The sequence below is a fragment of the Lepidothrix coronata genome, unplaced genomic scaffold, assembly GCF_001604755.1.
Source record: "Lepidothrix coronata isolate B3197 unplaced genomic scaffold, Lepidothrix_coronata-1.0 Scaffold7, whole genome shotgun sequence".
NCBI lineage: Eukaryota > Metazoa > Chordata > Aves > Passeriformes > Pipridae > Lepidothrix > Lepidothrix coronata.
The window spans coordinates 6,542,193-6,557,131 of NW_016690187.1; the positions used below are offsets into that span (position 1 = coordinate 6,542,193).

At 37.0% G+C, this 14,939-nt stretch overlaps 1 long non-coding RNA gene across 1 annotated transcript in view; it reads left to right on the top strand.

Moving 5' to 3' along the window:
* Positions 1-1,103: 1,103 nt before the first annotated feature.
* Positions 1,104-14,939, top strand: part of LOC108507339 — a 48,712-nt gene continuing 34,876 nt past the window's right edge. Inside the window, exon 1 of the long non-coding RNA XR_001878091.1 lies at positions 1,104-1,312. This is a non-coding gene — a long non-coding RNA (uncharacterized LOC108507339). The remainder of the gene's footprint in view (positions 1,313-14,939) is intronic.

Consider the following 14,939-nt stretch of genomic DNA (forward strand, 5'->3'; position numbering starts at 1 on the left):
GGAAGCTGTATTGCCATTATTTTTTATATGTTTACTTATGCTGTTGTCTCTCTTTTCCTGCTCATCCCATTACAGTAAAAAAAAAAAAAGTACATTTTATGGAGTTTTTCTACTGTGTGTTAATATTCTTCCTTTTATTCTGTTTGGCCTTTCTCCTTCTTCATAGACAGTGAATCCTCCCCCTCAATTCCCAGTTAACTAGTTCATTAACTAGTATAGTATTTTGTTGGTTTAGACTCTCTCCTATCATCTTTCATGGCAGCTAATCTCAGTTCAGAGGCTTAATCTCATGTGTGGGTGTAGTGTGAGATGGTTTGAGAGTTGTTTTGAAGTTGTCTGGGGAATTCACTGACCATTTTCTCTACAGCCTCCAGTACCATTTCTGAGCTCAGCAAGACTATGCTTGCAGAAACAGCAGCACTTCATTTTCTGTGGGGGGAGGGAACTCAGAAACTCCTTATTCTGCAAATTATAGTTAATGGTCTAGTATAAAAGTTAAGTAAAACCATAGTTAATATCTCATGTACACATTAAATTTTAAGGGAAATATTCTCCATTCATTTAATGTGTGATTACTCCTCTTTGACATTAATTGGAATTCTGTGTAAAGGCTGAAGACAGTCCATCAGTGGTAATGTAAATTGAAACAAATCTCTGATACAATACAGCTTTTAAAGAAAGAGTCATTCAAGCAACACTGCTGCAGGATCCAACTATTCTCTGTCATTAACAACTAAAGGGTTCTCTGGACTGTTAATAATTCTGTAGTGGGATGGTATAATCTACGACTGCTACAAGAGGGCATTAAATAAACATTATCAGCTAATAATTTGCTGTAGCAAATATTTCAAAGTGGCTACATAAGATGGACTGAGCTCTGCTGCAGATCCACAGCCCACCACAATGAACTGAGAAGGGTAGCTTCAATGTAGTTCACAGTACCTATAAAAAATGACTGGAAAATTGATAAGAAAGATGTTAGTTTCCTGACTTGTACATCTTAGTCAGCTGAGCTGGAGATAAATTACAAGAACAGCCAGATCTGACTGCTTCCTTATGCAACTGGGAAAAAAAAAAAAATCCCTCTTTCTGTTGACAGACAGCTCGGTGCTCTGTCACTGCAGTTCGGCTGGAAAAGGCAGGAACATGGGATACTGAAGCACAGCTCGCTTTCCCCGCTGCGCTGGGATGGCTCACTGAACCGCTGCTGCTGCACCTCACCCAGCCACACGCCGGGGCCCCGCCGCTCCCCTGATGCGAGTCCTGCCTGTGGGGCTGCGTAGCCGCGGCACAGACAGAAGCTTCTCTCACGGTAAGGCTTTCCAAAATCTATCTTTAGAGAAAAAAGAAACATTTATAACGTATTCTATTCTATCCATCTAAGTCCTTCCTTTACAATGGCACCTAAAGGGGTTATTGCCTTTAAGCAATTTTCCTAAACGGGACCACTGCCCTGATTTCATTCCCTGTGCAGCCACACCAGCTGTGGCGCCAGCACCAGAGAGAAGAAGAGCATGGAGTAAGAAGGGCACAGGGGATGCATAAGTTGGCATTACTGCTGAGAGAAATAGTCATTTATCTCAGTTTTGATAACACTTTCCTCCTTGAAAGTATTCTTTCCAAACTCACTTCCTCTGTAGGACCTCAAGTGCCAGTTGTCCTTTGTTATGCCATATGTTTAAAACAGTGGAAAAACAGCCATATACACACTCAAAAGGAGAAATACAGCAAGTGGCACTTCTGATATGCCTTTTTGTTCTGTTTCAGTTCAGTTCTCTTAATGATAAGTCTTCACTTTCCTTCTACCTGATGAAATGCACTCCTAGAAATTAGCTCCACTTTCTTGAGCACACACGTGCACAGATCAGGATTTATTTAGACTAAACATTTTTTTTCCTTTTTAAATGGAAATAATTGCTAATTAGCTTGATCTAATTAATGGTAATGAATGCAAGTTTACACCTTCCCTAAAAATTTATTCCAGGAAACAAACAGTTGTTTCTAGTCTCTGTTTGTTCTAGGACAAGCCAGGACGAAGAACAAGCATTTATGTCTGGAAAGAAATTATTGCAAGAGGGTTAGATTTGCATTTGTCATCATGTGCTAACTATTTCATGTTAAATAACAGCCAAGTAAATAAACGAAGAAGACAACCAAAGCATCTGGCCTAGGCAGATGCTTTTCGCTGAAAGATGAGAAGCACGTTTGAAACAGAATGTTTCCACATGGTGGAAAGCCTCAGTCAAATAGTATGAGAAGGTGGTGGGATAGGAGGGGGAGTGTGGTATGCTGTACTTTGAAGTGTTTACTGCAATCAGACTGGGACTTATTTTGACTCTTGCAAGGTTTGGTTTACTGTACAGAAATGAGAAATCGAGTATTTTTAGTTTGTTTTAAAAAAGAAAAAAGCAAACCTAGTTCTGCTATTAGAATATAGCATGGTTTGAGGTTTCTACAATACAATTTAATAAGATTGCTGCGGCATTCAGTACCTCAGTTAATAGTAAGGCTGTGGTGCAGAGCTAGATTTTCCAGTCTAGGATAAATAAACTTTTTATTTTTAGTTGTTGTGGAATAGCATTGAGGAGTAGAAGCAGAGGGATCTGAATGCACTTCTGCCACTTACCTGCTATGCAGGTAAGCATAACTGATAAATCCATAAATAGATGAAGAAATTTATTTTTATTTTTAAATACTAATGATATCTGATAGGCCAAGTTAATTCTCTTAACTACATGAAAATGTGGAGAGGAGAAGGGAAGGGGTGCTTTGCAGCAGGACTATGAAGATCAGCCATGGTACTGCTGATGTGAAGATCAGAGGAAATAAATCTGGGGCAAGTAAAGAGAAGCCCTGGTAAAAAAAAAAAAAAAAAGAATCAGGCATTGGAAGGCAAGCATTCTGTATTGCTCTATGGATTCTGAAGATAAGTACAAAGGAGGAAATGGGGGAATATTTTTTGGTTTTGTCTGGGTTTTAAGGAGAGCAGCTACGACTCTACACTTTTTTCTCCACTTTAAATTCTCACATCCCTTTCCTGCTTCCAAAATGGCATCTCATTTCCACTCGAAAGTTTACCCCTTAGCTGTGCTTCAAAGATGCTGTGGTTAGTCTCATATCATAAATTATGTCACTGAATTGATCCAATTTACCAGACTGGTTCCACAATAATATACAAGTTTCTGAGAAAAAGCATGAAAACCTTTGTGAAGGGCAATGTGTGCATGCTATGTGTTAAATTACAAACCCTCAGCACATATAACTTAAGAGTTCTGGGAACTGGTGTGTTTAAGTCCTGGAATGTCCCCTGGAGAGGGAGGGAGAGCATCACTACCTGGATATGTGTCAGAGCCCTCCAAATCCCAGCTCAGGCACTGCAAGCTGGAAGTGAGAGAATGTTAGTGAAAACCAGTTAAGATATAAACCCACATCTTCCCAAAAGATAGAGTTTGGAGAAGTCTCATAGTGAATACAACTGAGTATATGGAAAACAATTCCTGGAGTCACCTAGTTTTTTTCAAAAATGCCCTGAATGATACAAATGCATTGCTGAAGTTTAATATGTTGACATTTTTCATGAAAGCAAATTTATATCCTCTTACATCAATGTGGTAATTATACAGTGCTTAAAAGGCTGTAGGCTAGTGAATAGTACTTTAAATGAAGGGTGAACCTTTACACTTGTTGTACTAGAAATAAATTCTTTCTGAGAATGCTGTCTATTAAAATGTATGTTTATTTTAAGAAAGCTTACACTGAAAAAAAATCCTTTCAACAACTCTGTTTTTCAGCATTCACTGAATAATTCTTAATGTGTCTTTCTGAGGGTTCTTAAGCTTGTGCTTTGTCTTGGAATACTTTGGTATTTTGTCAGTACTTAATATGCATGCAAATCCTTCAGAATGTGAAGTTGCAAGAAAGCAAATTGTGTATTTTCAAATACTTGCTGAAACTCGGGTCCTTGCTTTGGGCTTCCTGCAGCATTATTCTCTTCTGATTACTGTTCCTGCTGCTTTTACATGCTGCCTCTGCATTTTAAGCCTAGTGAAAATGATGCAACATTGTGCATTGTTCCTTTTTTAGCCAGTATAAAGAATCATGTAAGTACAAAAGTACTTGCCGTGATTTTTTTCTGTGTTTTTGTGGCAGTTTGGGAGTGCAAAGTAGCTTGGGTTTGGCAGGCTTTTCAGGTGAAATGTAGCTGTATCTGAATTTGGAATTCCCTGAGCTTGGTAGATCATATTCTCATCACGGGCTTCAGTAAGGATACTCTGGGGTGTGCATGCTCTGAGTGTGCATATTTGTCTTCCTTCACTGCTATTTGTATAGCTTCTTTTAAATTTTTGCCAGGATGACAATGTTTGCATTTGGCCTACTTTGGTTATTATTAGATTCTTTCTGTGCCCCATAATTGACTCTTTTCTGAGATGCCATGTAAGATGCCTGAAGTCTTTTACACGTGTTATTTCAATATTTGATCTCTTCCATTAGTTTATCTCCATGCCCTGTTCCTCTCTTGAGCAACAACCTCAAATGTTTTCAAGCCCTGTAACATTCTGTAAATGTACTGAAAGAGACCAGTAGTATCTAGCAAGTAGGTAACTGGAAAATGTCAACTGGGGATAATGATGCTAAAGTTAAAAGATAGCATCTTGCAAAGGGCTAAGGCCATGTGGTAAGGATGGGAGAAGATCATGCTTTGTAGCTATTTTGCAGCTGGGTCAAATAGTGAGGCATCAATAGTTCGGCCAGTGTTGTCAGCTAAGTATTTTTTTCTTATGCAGTTATGATTTTAATATCAGCCAAAATCTGCTATATCCTTGCTATGTTTTAAGATCTCTTTTGAACATTATTTCTGTACTATTTCATAAATTCCTTCCACAACAACCATCCCAACCTCTGGACCAAAGTAAAATGCAGAAAATTATTTAAGAGTTACAGAAATTCTGGTGTTCAAAAATTGGGATGGGAATCCGAAATCAGCACTATTTGAATGCAGAGATATTTTTGGAATTTGGGAAAAGGTGGGTGGTGGAGAAGAGAGGAAGAATTCAGGTTATTGACTTCCTAATTACAAACAGGTCATGTCAGACACTACAATCAATAAGCTGTTCACTCACATTTCTGCATGAGTGGAGCACACTGTGAGTTATCATGGTGTATATTTTTATTTAAACAGCTGTGTAGATGACCTTACATAAAGGTCAAAGCTGGTGAGCTAAAGTATGTTGCAAGTGGAATTTTGACAGGATATCTGCTAGCTAGTGAAATTATACTTTCACATGACTAAGCAATTTAGGGTAAGTATTGTAGCCAAGAATCAAATTTCTTCACACTGTAAAAATATTTCTCTGTGTTCATTCAAGCATCTAACTATCTGACTGGATCATAGCCAGAAGATAACTGAACAAACTTGTGCTTGTATAGGCTGGAAGCAGTGAAAAAGCTATTGCTGGAATGTGTAGTTTTGAGAAAATACCTAATTCAATTACCCATTAAATATAGATTATTGGAGTCTGTCTCTTTCAATTTTTTAACCAAAGTCACAGGACAGCATTCAACAATGGGAGAAAAAAGCATAAATACCCAACATATATTCTAGAAAGAAAGGAAAAAAGAAAAAAAAAAACAAAACAAACCAAAACAAACAAAAATACTCAAAATGAAGAAAAACCACTTCTTTAGCAGGCTTATATACATTCGTTAGGTTATGAAAAGACTAAAATGTCTATGAAGGTTGTATTCTTCTTTCCTCTGCTGGACACCAAATAGACATTGTATTCATAGGGGGACTGAAGCAGTCCAAACTCCAGTGCATAAGTTACGTGCCAGACATTTTTGTTCTTGACAAGCCAAATTTTCATTTTGGTTTGTATTTTCTTTTTTTTTTTTTTAATTCCTCATTAAAATTTTTGAGAACAAGAATAGGAAGGACACTAACAGGCTGCAAAACAGGAATTGTCATACTGATCTGAAAACCTGAGCACAGCACTACAAATATCTGGGTCACCTTTTTCAAATTTATTAGAGGTCCCCTGCTTGGGAATGGTAGAGCTGGTGATGCATCAGCTCACTCTCAGCCACCAGAATTAAAAACTGCTTCAGGTCAGCTAATGGTGCTAAAATGTTGCTGTAAATGCTAGTAAATGCTGCATCCTTGGGCTCTTCTGATGAGGGGTAACACTTAAGCCTGTTCTTTTTATTAGGACTTCAACATATTGAACATCGGTATTTATCCCAAAACTATGCTCAACAAAAACAACTCTTCAGGTTTTGGTTTAAACAATTTTTTACAGGAGAATTTATTTTGGATCTTTAAGAAAGTGGGGAGAATGCAGGCATATGTATGTCATCTCACAGACCACGCCTGCTTTCTCCAAGTCAACTAGCATGACAACCGTGATTATTGGGGGAATTCAGCTGGCTCCACAATAATTGAAGCTGACAGCCAGTATGGAACTGAAGAACATCTGCCTCATTCAAGGAGGAGAGCTGTTCAGGAAATTAATAATGTTGTGTACTGTATTTTAGGAATTAACTAGCTGTGATAGAGAAAACATGGATATAAGACAACAGTTGCAAAGCAGAGAGGTTGTAAGCTAAATGGAAACAGGCTGTCCAGAACAAGTAGTCTTTATTGTTGCTGTTTGTTCTTTATGGCTTGACTTGCACCATCTAATTTTTATTTTGTTCACTGGTTGTATTGCTTGTGAATTCAGGAAAATAGAATTTAGTTCTTTTAGGCACTGAGAACTATAGCTTAAATAAAGGATTTGCTCCTATGCTTAAAATGAAATAATATGTGCTTAAATACTCTGTTGAATTGGATCCAGAATGTTCCACATCTCATAGGACTCATCTCCTGAGAAATAACTCCTTTGGTGCACATATCTGGAGACTGTTTCTAGCTAGTTAATGTACAAGAACCTTATTACTGCCCATAGTTTTGAAATTACCAAAATCACCACGCTAAGAAGTAAAATCTTGTCTAGTCACAGGGCATAAAATGAAAGTCGTGTTTCCATTTCCTGGATATTTACTTGTGTAGAGATCATGGCAAATTATGTTGCATCACTTTGTGATACACAGAACTTGACAATTGTTTAGCTTGGAGAAGAGAAGGCTCCAGGAATATCTTACAGCACGTTCCAGTACCTAATGGGGCTACAGGAAAGCTGGAGAGGAACTTTTTACAAGGGGTTTTAGTGACAGGACAAGGGTAATGACTTCAAACTAAAAGAGGGTAGGTGTAGATTAGATGTTAGGAATGCATAGTTCACTATGAGAGTGGTGAGGCACTGGAACAGGTTGCCCAGAGAAGCTGTGGATGCCCCATCCCTGGAAATGTTCAAGGCTGGGTGAAATGGGGCTTGGAGCAGCCTGGTCTAGTGGAAGGTTCCCTGCCCATGGCAGGGGGGTTGGAACTAGACAATCTTTAAGGTCCCCTCCAACCCAAATTATTCTATGATTCTATAAAAATATTGCTATTATGTAGTGATTTGGGTGCAGATCTGATTGATTCTGAAAAGTATCAACTAATGTTATGACCTATGACGATCAAAGAATGGCAGTCCTTTCATTTACCAGCCTAGTGTTAATAGCAATATGATTCCTGTTTTAGTAGCTTTTCTTCTGGAAATTTGAGGGAAGTTACTCTCTGATGTTATTGGTTCGAAAGGCATTCAAATGCCTGAAGACGTTGCTTCTGTCTATGATGAAAGTTTGAACAGAGAGGTTTGCTGAGCAAAGCAGATCAAACTGTGGGTCAGTCTTGGTCTTGCTGAAGGTCTGATAGTGCTCATGGCTGGCACTGAAGTGATCACAAACCCACTGTAAAGAAGCCATTAAGAATATGCTGTCTGGATTGAGGCCAGCTCCTCTACTTTGTACAGTCTTCCTTTCTCTCTTCTCCCAAGTTTCTTTATTTCTGGCTAATGGGTTATGGGTGAAAGTTAGACAGGATGGGCCTAGAGCCTGGAGAACTTCCCTATATGCACTACCAAAACCTAGTCTGCAAAATGAGCATTAGGAACCAGTGTTGTGAGTATGAATTGCAGAGGTTTGTCTGTGACCATGCCCAAGGAGAGCAGTAGAAAGGTCTCTTGAGGCTCATCTGGCCTTATGCTGTTCCATCTTGCCCACGTACATCAAAGTTCTTATCAAACAAAGCCTGATGTTGGAGATCATATTGTACTCTTAATTTATTTAGGGTTCATTTCATTAAGTTATATCTTTTTTTGTTAATGACCAAGGAAAAATTAATTATTTTCTTCTCACAAAGTTATCTTTCTCCTATCTTTCCATCTAGGCATAATTGTGATACATATCTGTCCTGCTTCTGAGTTCTAGATGTCTATAGCAAAAATGTTGATCACATTCTTAAGCTAGAATTCCATAAAACCAAAACTCTTTAAATAAATTTCGGAAGGGGGGGGTTGGCTTGGGTTTGGGTTTTTTTCTGGTTGGTTTTGCTTGTTTGTTTCTTTAAAAAAGGCAACAAGCTTCTCCTAAACGGTAAACTAATTGTTTTCTTACTTATTGTCTATTGATTATAGCACTATATTTCAACTAATCTTTCATCTGATTATCTCTAAGCACTATAATTATGGCCAATACCTAAGTTGTGCAATTTCATTATATCCACTGGTAACTCAAAAACCCAAGCTGATATAACTGAAAGCAGAGTCCGAACCATTATATTTTGTTCTACTGCTGTGGAAGTCTGATGTAAGGCAGTCTCCCTGATCTCATGTAAAAGAATATGCACTTTTATAAAACAGCATTTCTCTTATGAGATAATATGAGTTTGATACGATAATATCTCATATGAGATAATAAAGTAGTTAGGGAAAAAAAGCAGACTTGAAAATCCTTGCCATAGTCACAAAAAACCCTAAAGTTTTTGTTACTTGATCATAAAGAATGATATTAGATTACCTGACGCTGATATCTCATCCCTTAATGTAAGCCTTGCAGAAAGCAGTTGAGTAAAGCTTAACTTGGGCTCCTTCAGAAGGGAATTCAGAGTGCCTGCCTCCACTGACAGGAAAAGGGTCTCAGGGGCTTTGCTAACTAGATTTATTAGTGAAATTAGACAACTAAGTTCAGATGGGAATAATGCTCCTTTACTCCTAAGGGTTAAGCAGAGAGGCAAATTTCCTTAGAGCCTTGCAGGATTAAGGAATAATAGTTACTTCAGACGTGGGTATACAATCCTACCACTTTCATGTGCTTTTGCCCTGTGATTTTACCCAAGTAAGGCACTCTGGTTTTATTTGTTGGTGTGCAAGCATGTCATTATACTATTAGGTATCTGGACAAGGTCCATAACTAACCTGTCACTGTCAAGATATACGTATCAGAAGCAAGACATGGACTTCATAGCTCCTTCTCTTACAATTCAGTAGAAAGTGTTTTTCCAGCTACCCAGTGAGTGGTAGGATTAATGACACTACATGCTTTATAGAAACAATTCAGATACCCAAAAAACAGAGAGCCAACACCATTTTAGGTGGCTGACTAGCCTTTGTCTGTTGCCTCAGAGCAACTTGGATGTCTCCTATGTACTGTATACCATTGCCAGTCATTCAGGGATGTAACTGATACTTTAGGATATCTCAAATGTCACTAGACAAACACATTTGAGCAACTGAATCTCACCTTCTCTGTCTAGAATATAAATATTTCATTTTAACAATACAAATTGGTGTGAGATATTGTCATGGAAATGTTCCATCCTTAACGAAAGTAACTTCCAAGCCATTGTCATGTCTGATGGAAATCTATAAGCCAATCTTTTAAACTCTTGTTGTCTCGATTTGGGGTATTTTTGCAATTCAGAACTGAAAAACTGATTCCCTAGCAAATTTGGTCATTGCTTCAGGAAGCAAAATAAAATCGTTACAAAACAATTAAATATCTCAAGCAAAATGTGGCAGTTATTTGGAAACAAGGACAATTTTGGTACCATTATGATGTGTTGTATTGTGCATCACAGAATTCTGATGATATTGCATTAAATTTCAACTGGAGTTTATGGAATGTGACAATTAACACCAAATCAACTTTTGACCTGTAATGTATTATCTCAGTTGGAATGCTTTGCAATCTATAAAGCTGTCATATCCAGAACTTCAATAATAATGTGGAATGTTCACACGAAATATCCTGAACTGGAAAGCAGTGATCTTCAAGTTTAGTTAAAACAAACTTCAGTCATTATTTTTTGTATTGAGTTTTATGCTTCCTTACATGTGAAGCATAACAAAATTGTTGTCAAATACCTGTAGAGGACACTACTTGTGCAATGCAATACCAAGTTTGAAGTCAGTGCAATACAACAGATGTAGAAGCAGGAAAATGAGGTTTCATGGAAAAAAAAATGGGATTTTTTTTCTTTTAAAAAGATAAACTTTTTAAAACCAAAAAGGTTCATAACCTGAAAAGTTTTGAGGAAAAAGATTTTTCTCCATAGAAATAGTTGATTAATCAAAAGTAATTATCCTCTTGGAAAACATTCCAATGGAAAATTTGCAATCACTTCCATCTTGTGATGTTCTGTTAGTGCCTTTGCCATATTGTTCTGCTAACCTTAGCAACACTCAGTTCTGTTTCCTTAAGGTACAATAAATCACATTTGGAAAGGTATCTGCAAAGCAAGTGTTCCTCCCAAGCTAAAAAGTCAAACATCTACAGTTCAGTTGCAGTAGATACATGTTTCTTGTTAGTTACTACATCTCTAATGTAAACTACAGGCTTCTTCCAAAGAAGCTCAGACCTGACCCAGGGAAAGCCCTTTCACCTTTGTACGCTCATCTTTCGGAAATGTGCTCTACAGAGACGTGTTTATAAAAAATAAGAAAGATGTTAGAGCTTTTTGTGATAGCACTTAATCACCAAAAATAAAATACGCCCCTATTTAAGATAATGAGAATATTGCCATTGCAGTCAATGAAGCCAGAACTAGGATGCCAGACTGGACTTTACTGCTTTTTATTAAATGAAGTCTGGAACTTGTTGCAAATTGTTCAGAATCAACTCTAAAGCCAAATCTCTGGTCTGTGGCATGTTAATGACAAGAAAGAAGTGAAAAAATTGAAGGGCTAATGAAAATATTTAATTTTATCTTAAAAAAGAAAAACACCTAATATATCAACATATCCAAAATAATAATTTTCTCTGTGTTCCTTTTTCTTTTCTGAACTTGAATTTCAAAATCATACTTCATATCATTTGGCACAATGTTTCTGTACCAACAATTAAAAGTTCCTGTAACTTAAAATGAATCTACCAAAGTTTTACAATCTACTCTGAAATTTTCTGCCTTTTTCATAATTTTTTAATGGATACATGTCAAATGTTCTTGTAATGGTTATAAATACTCTTGGCCTAATCCAAAGGTTATTTTGTTTCTGTATAAGTCTCCTGCTGATGTCAGGGGCCCTGAACCTGACTCTGTTTCTCCAACCTGACAAAGCACTTAAACTGGTGCTTAAATTCAGTCACAGGAATAGATTACTGGCATCAGAAGGCTAACTTTGTGTGCAGATAATTTCTAGGTTATCTACCAGCTCCTTAGAGGAAAGGAATTAGCTTCAAAATAAGCTTAGGTTTCCAGAGCTTCAGGGGCAAAAGCCACACAAACCAGTAAGACCCAGGACATGGTAGAAAAGAGGCCAAAGATTCAGATAATGAAAATTTCAGTTTCAGAAGACAAAGTTTATTGTAACTGTGATCTTGTAGAATCAGCCAAGCAGATGCTGTTGAAAAATATTTCGCATGTCAGGTGCAATTACAGCCAATAAAATCAGGAGATAGTTGATAGCTTCATTTTGGTTTAGAGGCAGGGTGTTGTTTTTTATTTGACAGCTTAAAGGTTTTTTTCTCAACTACATTATTGACTAGGCTGATGTGGCCAAAGTCAGCCATCAGAGAATTGTTTAAAATTTTTCATGAATAAGAACTGTATAGATTATGGATTTTAGCAAGCAACACGGAGAAAAACAGGTTAAGCAAACCTGATGGAAGTGGGGAAAAAAAAACCAGGAAGACAATAAGGTGTGCAGTGTTGACTCCAGCAAATATAACAGATAAAAGGATCATGTTAATCTTGGGCAGCAAGTAATTGATAAAAGTTGGAATGAGAGCTATTGTTATCTTGCAGAGATAAGTGGAAAAATTGCAGTACAGACAGCCAGGAAGATCTATGCCCAGAAGGCCCTCAAACAAGAGCTGACAATGTTAATGGAAATGGACAGGTCTGATTCTTCTTTAGGTTATCTGTGTCCTCAGCAATTCCAGTCACTTCCACTTTTGTTCACTAGGATTTAGCATCATATTCCAGCTGCCTGAGCTAGCCTTCAGTCCAACATTAGGAGTCTTGCAGAGCTTTAGCTAGATCTGCACATCTACATTCTATTCACTATAGCTCAGAAAAAAGTTTTGAATTTAATTGGTAAGTTCATACAAATTCGTTTGGGGTTTTTTTCCAGATAAGCTAAGTATATTTTCATCACTGAAAAAGTAAATATCTGTTTGATTTTATGTGTTTCTTTGGCATATCTAGCTACCAAACTCGAACTCAATTGTAAAAAAGATGGTGAATTCTTAGTACGATAATAGTTTGCCCAGAAAAATCAATGTTGTAGAATGACAGCAAAGAGTCCTATAAGTTGTATGACTTTGCCATATACTCAAGTATTTTTGGAGCCCAGACAGTACATTAAGAAGTGACAGATTCATGTAGTTTAGCTGGTGATTTATAAAGTTTGCTAGCTGATTTAATAGAGTGCTAGAAAGCGTTGTTGTTCAACCAAGTAAAGAGAATCATAAAATGGTAATGAATGTTATGACAGTTCATGAATATTTCATTTGGGGTGTCTTTCAGATGCCTATTAGTTTATCTCAAGATCTAGGAGTATACTGCACATAAGTCTGATGGAGGGTAGAACTGCACAGTATGCCAAGAGACAGAGAGGAGAGGTTTGGTGAGAGCAGTGTGCGTTTGAACAAGTGTCTCAAAAGCACTATATCTCAGTTAAGTTCTCTACAAAGTGGTCACGAACTGTAAAGTATCTGGGGCATCAAGCAGTTATCTCGTATTTCTTTTTTTTTGCTATTTGAACATTTAGAAACAACAGATAGTGTCTTTCAAACTTGCCATCTTTACCATCGACTTCTGAGAGTACTGGTTTACTGTAACTTTGTAGGAAAGTTTTTGTTGAAAAGGCCAAGTGGTTTCCCATCTCATCAAGTGTTTCTTACATATGCTGGCAAGGACAACATACTGTGTGGGTGGACATTTTTAATAAGGTAAATCTACAACAAAGTTCTTTAACATCCCAAAGTGGAGAATGTATTCTTTATGCTACTTTAAGCCTTGCATTGGTATAGTAAATTATGAATTCCATTGTGAATTTTAAAATAATTCTTGAATACTTAATTATTTCTGTGATCTAACACCAAATATTAATTAAAAAAAAAAAGAAAAAGTTTTTACCATATGAGCTGTATGTCTTTTGATCCACACAAGCAAGATGGACCTGCCTTTTCACAGTAGTGTTGTCTACCATGAGGTGGAAATTCTTCCGTTTCCAATTCCTTTGCTGTTTCTTGGTGATAAACCCCTTTAAAACAATGAAATTATCACTGTATGCAGTCTGAAGGCTTGTACAAAATGAAGCAGTGAAAGAACAACATTTGAGGACAGGTCAGCAATAGCACCATGCCGGAACTTCTGTTTAATGGGAATTACTCACTCAGAAGAGGTGAAAACAAATATGAAGGTCTTGAAGGGGCTTACATGGGGTTTTTAGGATTTCTGTCAGTGTTTGCATATGAAATGAGATTGAATCCCATCCCACAGACTGAAAGTTGTGGGATGAAGGGGTTTTTTTCAGCTAATAAACCCTTTTAGTGTTAGCCTTAGGAACCCAAGATTCAGCTTCAGTTTTGTAGCTGTTGGAAAGATAAGTTTGTACTGAGAATGAAAACGCTCCATTTACAGTGACTTAGAAGGAAGATGTAAGGACAGATTCTCTGCCAGTAACTGTGTTGTGGCACAACTTTGTACCATCTGAAAGACAAGAAGGCAGGAATGGTATTGCATGAAAGATGTGAAGCCTTGCAGTTTATCTAGTTGAATCAACGTTTGTGAAGGGGCTCAATTCGGTATTAAAATCTCTATAGCATAAAATATTATTTACTTTGAGTAAAATATCTAGAAGTTCATAAATGAGTCTGCTTTTATCAATTGAATTTGGTGCTGCAATACAAACAAAAATGCATGACCTCCCCAGTTTATCACATTTCACTATAACCAGCATGGGCAACTGCGGTGCAGTCTTACATGTAAGCCCAAAGAAATATTTGGGGTTTTTTAATATTATCACATCTTGGACAGTAATACACTGAGAAAATATTATTCACAAATTTTTCAATGACCTCTTTTGAGACAGCTTAATCTATATTTTCAAAATGGACAAAGAAGTCTGAAAATATTTCTGAAGAATTGCTTGTTCAGTTCTGGTTTGTTTGAAGGGCTGTTCTTCAAACTGGAGGGAGAGAGATATGCTGTCCTAGCAGATTTGACTTATGTTTACAGTAATTTGTTTGGCCACTGTTTATTACTTAATAATCAATCTTTATTATTACATTAATTCTAATTGGGATATGTGAAACATGCAGTGAATTGACCACATGACATCAGTTTACTTGCTGAATAATTTAAGCTATTTCCTTTTAATACCATAGGCTGCAAAGTCATTACTTTTTGGCTGTCCTAATATTCTACTTATATTGATGTTATTTCACTTGTTATTACCTTCTTGACATGAAATTTTTTTTCAAATATGGAAATCTTGCTCAAATGTTTCTACATGACAGAATCCTGCATTAGTCTATAATGTATCATAATAACAAAACAATGTCACATAAAGCAA